The 8,791-nt window shown below is 36.5% G+C and overlaps 1 non-coding gene across 1 annotated transcript; it reads right to left on the bottom strand.

Moving 5' to 3' along the window:
• Positions 1-6,320: 6,320 nt before the first annotated feature.
• LOC110863972 lies at positions 6,321-7,104 on the bottom strand. Its single transcript, XR_004860825.1, has 2 exons — positions 6,938-7,104; positions 6,321-6,863 (listed from the first exon to the last, which is right to left on the bottom strand). It is a non-coding gene; the product is annotated as an uncharacterized LOC110863972 (transcript).
• Positions 7,105-8,791: the final 1,687 nt, after the last annotated feature.

Raw genomic sequence — 8,791 nt, 5'->3', positions numbered from 1 at the left:
ATTTAGACAATCCAATCCTCAAAGATGTAATATGGACAATCTTGTCCGCAAAGATGTAAAAGGGACAATCCAGTCCGCAAAGAAGTAACTAATATAGAGAATCCAGTCCACAACAATGTATCATGCATGTTTTGTAAAACTTTATATGCTTTTGTAAAAGTGAAGTATATTGCATAAACTTGTATAAACCGTTTGTGAAAGTCGATTATTTTATTGAATACTGTTTAAGAAAACCTGCATGCACCCCCACCCCCACCAAAAAAAAAAACATTTATAATACTGTAAAAAGTGGGTCGTCAAACTCACCTCGATACTCTCGTGTAAACCTAGCAATTAAAGTCCAATACTTGAACTAACCGACCTCCTTGGGCCTTACTACAATAAATGGACACCTTAAGTTCTAATGGAAAACAACCCCAGTTCACAAGTTGGTTATAAGGATTGTTTATCCAGCTACATAATCTCGATTAACGGATCTTAATTTTAACTTGACAAACTGATAGTGACATACACTACAAAAAGTGCCACAGGAAAACAAAAAAGTGTCACTAAAGACCCCTATAAGAATGAGATGCACACACAAAAAAATAATAATAGAAGTGCTGACGCTAAAGCCTTTTAATGACACTTTTTGGATGTGCCGCATATGGTTTTTATGCTTTTAGTGGTACTTTATTTTTTGCCACAATCTAAAAAAGACTTTCCGTGGCACAATATTTGTGCCTTTAAAAAGTAATCCTAGTTAGAGTATTCACATCCAAATAATCAAATTGTGTGTGTGGTGTTTTTAAAATATAAAAAGTATAAAAAGTGGTTGTGAGTGGAGGAGAGAGAAAATGTTACTGTTCCATCTGTATATTTCGGGGGACAATGTTCACCGCCTATAATTTTTTAATATATTTTGAAAGTGGTTGTGAGTGAAGGAGAGAGAAAAGTTAATGATAAAGGTATAAAAAATGTTATTTAATTGAAAAGGAGAGAGAATATGTAGTGTTTTTTGTGTAATTTAGGGTGAAAATATAGTGGAATAAATGTGAATACTCTTACAGATTTATATTAGTTGTAGTGTTACTTTTTTTTGCCAAAATATAAAAACCTTTTGCGTTAAAAACTGTTTCTAGTTAAATAATTATACTCTTTTAAGTGGCACATAATTTTGCCACAAAAATCACATTATTTACAACTCAAAATATAAAATAAAAGCTCCATAAAGCTATAAATGTAGAAATCATAATATTATAACTTCAATAATAACTACAATCCAAAACATAATCTAAATGTTAACAAAACATTGTGTAATAAGTAACATATTCTGAATTCGAAATCTTTACATTCCAAAGCTTCTCATAATACTAATCAACCATATAAACAAGTATTAGTATTCATTCAGAAAAAATAAGAGTTCCTTAATTTATAAAACTCATTGATCTTGAATTGCAATAAAAAACTTTATAAGAAAATGGCCGAAACACCTAACAATTAAAAAAAAAACCATATATCATATGTAGGCATTTCTAATTGGCCTAAACACCTAACAATTAGACAAAAAAAAAAAAAAAAAAAAAAACATATTACCTTAAGTGCAATGTCAACAAAAATTTAAAGATCAATTGTCCAAACATCTTTAATGCCCTGTAAAATGGAAAGTTTTAGCTAATCAATTTCATACCAAAATTACAACAACATAAGCATATCCATTTAATATTGCAAAATAGTTAAATGTAACAAGTTAAAGGTGATTACCATTATCATTTTGACTTCTTGAATGTGATATTCCGTTAACTGCTAAAGAGTTGTTATGGACCAAAGAACCAATACCAGAGACCTAAGACATATAAATGAAACAAATGCTGGTACATAAATACATAATCGTAAAAGAACAAATAATGGTTCATGCATGTAATTACCTATATGTTCGTATTGCTAAGAACCAAAGACAGGTTCGCATTGAGGATATGTTCTTGGATGACGATAGCCATAGCATTGACAACACTCTTTAGATGATCAATAGTTTGTGAGTTTGTCGAAGAAGCACTGTTACTTTTTGTGGCTGGCATCGTTCCAACTAATCGATGGTATTCGCTTTTCTTCGGCCCTTTAACTGTTGAGCAGTCATCATTTTTAAAGGATTGCAGGTGTCCCTCATTGCAGGATAAATCAACTCACACCTCTGCCTTCAATCCAGCTTTCACATGCCTAAAGAGGAGTTAGAACCTTCAAACTAAAACTATTCTAAATTAATTATTATATAACAGCAGACTTACCGATTCAGATATTGTACAAGCATCTATTGTACAAGCATCTGCAATCAGAACCACCATTCAGTTTGATGAAAGATTAATGTATTTCTGCAGCAGCCTTTTATACCATTATGAACATTACTAACACATTCTTTTTCTTTGAACACCATGACAGGAAGTAAAGATCGTTAAGCACTTCCTATGTCAAAGAAAAGACATTTCAAATGGTTAATTTAAGGGAAGTAAAAGCGGATTTATAGTAACATAAACATCAATAAAAAAGGTTAACATATTGAACAACAAAAAGACACAAATCATGAGCAAAACAAAAAACACATTACCATCCCTCATGAATCCTAGCAAAACTTTCATGGACCGGTTGTGTGCATTTATTTTTGGAACATGCGTGATTACCTGGCCAGAGTCTGTTCATCTACGGTCTACCAGCTCTTTTTGCCACCTTTACTAATAACCCATCAACAGTTTCGGTTTTGTGTGGTTTTATGAAGTTTTTATTAGTAACCGACATTCTGTATATTAGGAAGTGAATCAGTGATTATAATTGATTCAATCTAGGCTAATTATAGGAGGAATAGCTGTGCACATCTCCCTATATATTGTACCCATTGTTTGTATTGTAGACACACAAGAATATCATCAATATACTAACATGGTAATCAGAGCCATTATCTTTTAAACCTTGCCCCACCATCGCCATTTTCTTTTTTTTTTCTGCATGTTTATTTCGATCAACCTCCATGGCTAACAATAACCAAGCTCAAACCCCCCACCACAAACCACCGAAACCAAGCCTCTTCACCCTGTTTATTCTGTTACTAACATCCAGAATAAGATCCGAACACTCGACGGTAAAAAAGTCACCTATTCCTGCTGGGTGAAACTCTTCAAGCTTCATGCCCACGGGTTTGATGTCTTGAATCACATCAATGGTACTGAACCTCCGCCCAAATCTGATTCGTCTTACGAGTCGTGGTCCAAAATCGATTCCATCGTCCTTCAGTGAATATATGGAACGATTTCCGACAACTATCTGGGTCGTATTCTGGAGTCCAATTCCACTGCTCAACAGGCTTGGGATCGGCTCCGTGATATCTTTCTGAACAATAAAAACTCCCGTGCAGCGACCCTAGAACAGGCCTTCACAACCACAACAATGGCTTCGTGTTCTTCCATGAATGATTATTTTCAGTGAATGAAGGATCTGGCCGAATAGTTGAAAGGTGTGGGTCACCCGGTTTCTTAATCACGTCTTGTTTTACAGATGCTTACGGGACTCCCGCAAGAGTACGATACCGTCGCATCGTTTATTACTCAAGCTGACAAGTTGTGGGATGTTGCTCGTGAAATGATTGATCGGGAACAACGCAGGCAGGCCGCTCATCTATAGGTATCTCACACCATGTAACACAAACAACACTACACCCGATACAAACCAGAACCCCAACACCGTCCCTCATCATCCTGCACCCCCACCCTCTTATAATCCAGCCCAACAGTTTGATAACTATCAACCTCGTTCTCAACCCCAGGGACGTGGTCGCGGCCGCAACACTTACAGTGGTGGTCGTGGCCGTGGTCGTTACTCAAACCACAACTCACAGCCACAACACTACCCTTCCTACAACTCTCCTCAACCAAACACCTATCATAATCCATCGTACAATCCATATCCATGGTGGGCCTCACCACCGCCCTGTCCACATCCGGCCCAGTCCCCATGGCAGCTCACCTAGAACTGGCCCAACCACCCTACACCCGTCCAACAGCCTCGATCTAACCCACCCAACCGACATGGCTACGGCCTATCTGCCCCACCACCACCCGGTTACCAATATCCCTCACCTCCTCAAACTCCTGTTTCCCATTGCAACCCACAGAACTTGGTGTTGCACTTTCCACTTTAACTATGAATCCGCCAGACATCGAATGGAACATGGACACCGGCGCCTCATCTCACATCACTGTGGATCAAGGTAAAATACAATCTCTAAATTCCAATACAAATAATGCTAATATACTTGTGGGTAATGGTTAATCTTTGCCAATTTTGGGCTCGGGTAATGGTCTACACAAAACACCAAATAACACCTTTCACCTTAACAATATCCAATATGCACCCACTGTTTTTAAAGACCTTATTTTCGTACGTAAATTTACCCGTGATAACCTTGTCTCTGTTGAATTTGATCCATATGGCTTTACCTTGAAGGATCTCAAGACTGGGCAACATCTTTCGCGCCATGACAGCACCGATGACCTTTATCCATTCACTCCACCAAGTCAAGCTTTTATTGTATCTTCATCCAATAAGTGGCATGATCGTCTTGGGCATCCCGTTCCACAAGTTTTAAAATTTCTTTCTAGTCGTTTTAACCTTTTATGTAATGCGGATTCATTTGATTTTGCCAATCGTGTCATTTATCAAATAGCAAAAGACATCCTTTTATTAATTCTATTTCGTTTACTTATGAACCTTTCGATATTATTCACTATGATATTTGGACCTCACCGGTTCTTAGTAATTCTTCTTATAAGTATTATATGGTTCTGGTTGATAATTATTCTCATTATGTTTGGGTATACCCGTTAAAATTCAAATCCGAAGTTTTTCCCACTTTCGTAAAATTTCATAAATACATTCAAACTCAATTTCACAAACATATCAAAGCCTTCCAATGCGACTTAGGTGGGAGAATTTGATAACCATGCTTTTCAAAACTTCGCCACCTCCCACGACCTTGTCTTTTTTTTCTCGTGCCCTCAAACCTCACCTCAAAACGGTCGGTCCGAGCGAATGATTAGGCGTCTCAATGACATCATTCGAGCACTTCTTGCTCATGCACATATCCCTACCACATATTGGGTCGAGGTCCTTCACACCGCCGCATATTTACATAATATTCTTCCCACCACAAGGCTAAACTACAACACTCCCACCTTTGATTTATACCTCTGCCACCCCACTTATGACCATCTTCGGGTTTTTGGATCTACGTGTTACCCAAACTTCTCCGCCACCGAATCCAATAAATTAAAGATAAGGTCTACTCGGTGCATCTTCCTTGGCTACCCGCCAAGTTTTCGGGGATACTGGTGCCTTGTTCCTTCTACAGGTAAAGTAAATATTTTCTGCAACGTAGATTTTGATGAGACCTCCTTCCCTTTCTCCACACCTTTACCACACTCAACTTATCAATTCCTTGATGATGACCCACCTACACATACACCCTACCAATTCCCATCCTCCACACCCACACAACAACAACCAATCGCTAACCATGAACTTCCCCCTACAACCCCTCCAACTACACACAATACAACACCACCCCCTACACCACCATCAGAACCTTCCCCCCCCCTCCTGAACCGATCCCACAACCTACCAATGCCAACCTTAACACACACCCCATGACCTCAAGAGGGAAACAAGGCATCACAAAACCAAACCCGAAATACAACTTGTACACCGATACCATTTCACCACTACCCACCTCTCACCTTGAGGCTTTAACCGATCAAAATTGGCAAAGGGCTATGCTTAGCGAGTTTAAAGCATTACTTGATAATGGAACTTGGGTATATATTTCTTGCAACTTAAATAGATTGTACACAGATAAACTAACCAAAAAGTAATAAAATTTCAAAAGTTATGTAGGTTGCAAAAACATTTTGTCACAATTTTTATGGCAAAAGCAATCTAGGTGCGAATTCTGTGGTAATTGGTTTAGTTGCAAACAAATATGATGCCCAGTTTGAGATGAAATTTCATTTGATAAATAATAATAGTCACAAAAATCGGTTCCGACCAATGATTCCATAAATGCGGAAATCAGCCACAAAAGAGCACTCGTGACAGTTCGGCAACGCCTTCAACTGTTGCAAAAGGTCTTTCTGCGTGATGTGCACCATAATTCCAACAAATATCATGGTTTCATGGTGGACTAGTTAATATTTTTGGTTTAGAATAACATATTGTAGTTATCATCACTCAAGATACCGTAATTCTTATTTATTTTAATGTAGAACTTTACTTAACAGAACTTTACTTAACAACTGATATTGATCATGATAAATCTTAAATTCATTATTCTCCAATACATATGATATAATTATTGATCAGATATTAACATTTATTAACAAACAACAAATAAAAAAAGAAACAAGACATGCCATCTTCAAAGCTTAGAGTTTTATGCTTGTATCATGGAGGACATGATGGTTTTGCAGGACATTATGGCTATGCAGGACATGGTCACCCTCCAGGACACCCTCCAGGACATCCACCAGGACACCCTCCGGGACATCCACCGGGACACCCACCGGGACATCCTCCGGGACACCCACCGGGACACCCTCCGGGACACCCACCCGGACACCCTCCGGGACATCCACCGGGACACTCTCCAGGTGGCCGCCTGACATGGACATGAAGCTTCATACCTTTCAAACACTCATCTCGATTAGAAATAAACGTATAGTCGCCTGCTACTCCTAGGATGGCCTCATCCTTTATTTGCATAACTGATCCCTCGGTATTACACCACTTGTATTGGCAATAACTTACGAATAATACCCTATATTTTGCTGGATCGTAATTGAACACTAAACCAACAACATAGTTAGCTTGCTGCAAGACATAGACATATAATTATCAACAAAGCATGTGTAATATTTACCAAGTTTGTCTCCCGGCTTGAATTCCCGAGCCGTAGCCCATGCATGGTAATCGACACCCTCGGTCCAACCTTTATCATCTCCAACTATATGCTCTGCTGCTCTAACCCAAGTAGCTTGAGCCACTAGGGTTGCTATGAGGATGATGATGCTCAAATTCTTGTTAGCCATTTTGGTACAATTCATTCTAGGATACAACTTCAACTTCCAATTTATTCAGAAAGGAAGCATGCTACAAATCCTCTCCACCATTATAATTGAAGAAAAAGATACTTCCATGCCTAATGACACGCTCACATATTCTAAATTTGGTATGCATACTAAAGTAAGTAAGTAGCTATCTATTTCTTTAAAGAATGGTTTTTTATTCACAGCTTTTGATCATAAATAGACTTGCAAGATTTAAAATATTTTTTATTTTCTAGTTTTATTCTAAATAAACATGGATACATTAGGAAACAATCTAATTATTTATGATCAATGTTACCATAACAATCATCATTACTGTTATTAATTAATTATCAGTTTACCATAATAATTATCATTACTGTTTATTAATTAAATTCAGGACAATAGTGTTATTGTTATTACTATTTTTTTTAAAGAAGTTCATGAGTCTAAATTAAAAATTTAATATATCATTTTCAAATTTTAGTATTCTTTTTACTATTATCAATATTTTAAGTATTCAAAATAGTTATATCTTATATACCACATAGTTAATAATGTTATCAAGAGTGTTGTATTGATGTTTATATCTTATGTGGTGAGAGTTCAAATCTATTTAAAGAGAAATATTTTAGATATTAGGAGTAGGTATTGTAGTTTGCCTTTCAAATATACGTTTTTATTTTTTATTTTTGTTAATGTTTAATTACTATTTTTATTATCATGAATTATGAAAGTGATTGATATCCTCACACATCATAAAATCATGATAAAAAAATCAGAATATCTTTGAAATTCTTCGACGTGACAAAAACCATTGATATTTTTGCTAATAGGTTGCATGTCAATTGAATGTTATCACCTAATTAGGCTCATTCAGTGATAAATTAAAAATGAATAACTGATATAATTGAATGAAGAGCATGAATATTTAGACTCGTTGCCTTCATTGTCTTAAGAATCTGAATCCCTAAAATAAAATTGAATTAAAAATATGGAATTATAGGTTGCATGATTTGCGATTTGATATTTTGAATAATGAAATCCATGAAATTAATGATTTACCAACACCAGCTCATGAATATACGACTTAGATACCCTTACCGGTAATTAAACCATATGCCATGTGGCAATGTTATATTGGTTCTTACATTTTTAGATTTAAGTCTATTTGTATACGTTCCTACCTTATCATGTAAAATACTTAATTTTGTTGAATTGTAGGATGGATTCTGTAATTGGTCACACTACTTCAATGGTTAGGATAAAATGGTAGATGGTAATTGCCGATGTAGTTCGGTGCAAAACATAAGTATTCCCTTTTGTCTACTTAGGTATGCATGATAAAAATGACGGTGTGAATCCAAAGGTTTAAGAGGCTAGATTGCCAAGATTTTCAAACTGATTATCGCCTTATTGCAATATCCAAACTAGAAACCGAAGTCACAAATGAGACGTACAGGGGAGAACCGGCATTTTGTTTATATCATTTTCCCTTTTGTCTACTTAGGTATGCATGATAAAAATGACGGTGTGAATCCAAAGGTTTAAGAGGCTAGATTGCCAAGATTTTCAAACTGATTATCGCCTTATTGCAATATCCAAACTAGAAACCGAAGTCACAAATGAGACGTACAGGGGAGAACCGGCATTTTGTTTATATCATTTAGTAATATTAATGATTATGT

Source organism: Helianthus annuus, chromosome 6 (genome assembly GCF_002127325.2).
Source record: "Helianthus annuus cultivar XRQ/B chromosome 6, HanXRQr2.0-SUNRISE, whole genome shotgun sequence".
In the NCBI taxonomy this organism is placed as follows: domain Eukaryota; kingdom Viridiplantae; phylum Streptophyta; class Magnoliopsida; order Asterales; family Asteraceae; genus Helianthus; species Helianthus annuus.
Note: the sequence above shows the minus strand (reverse complement) of the source record. Positions and strands in the feature narration are given on the sequence as shown.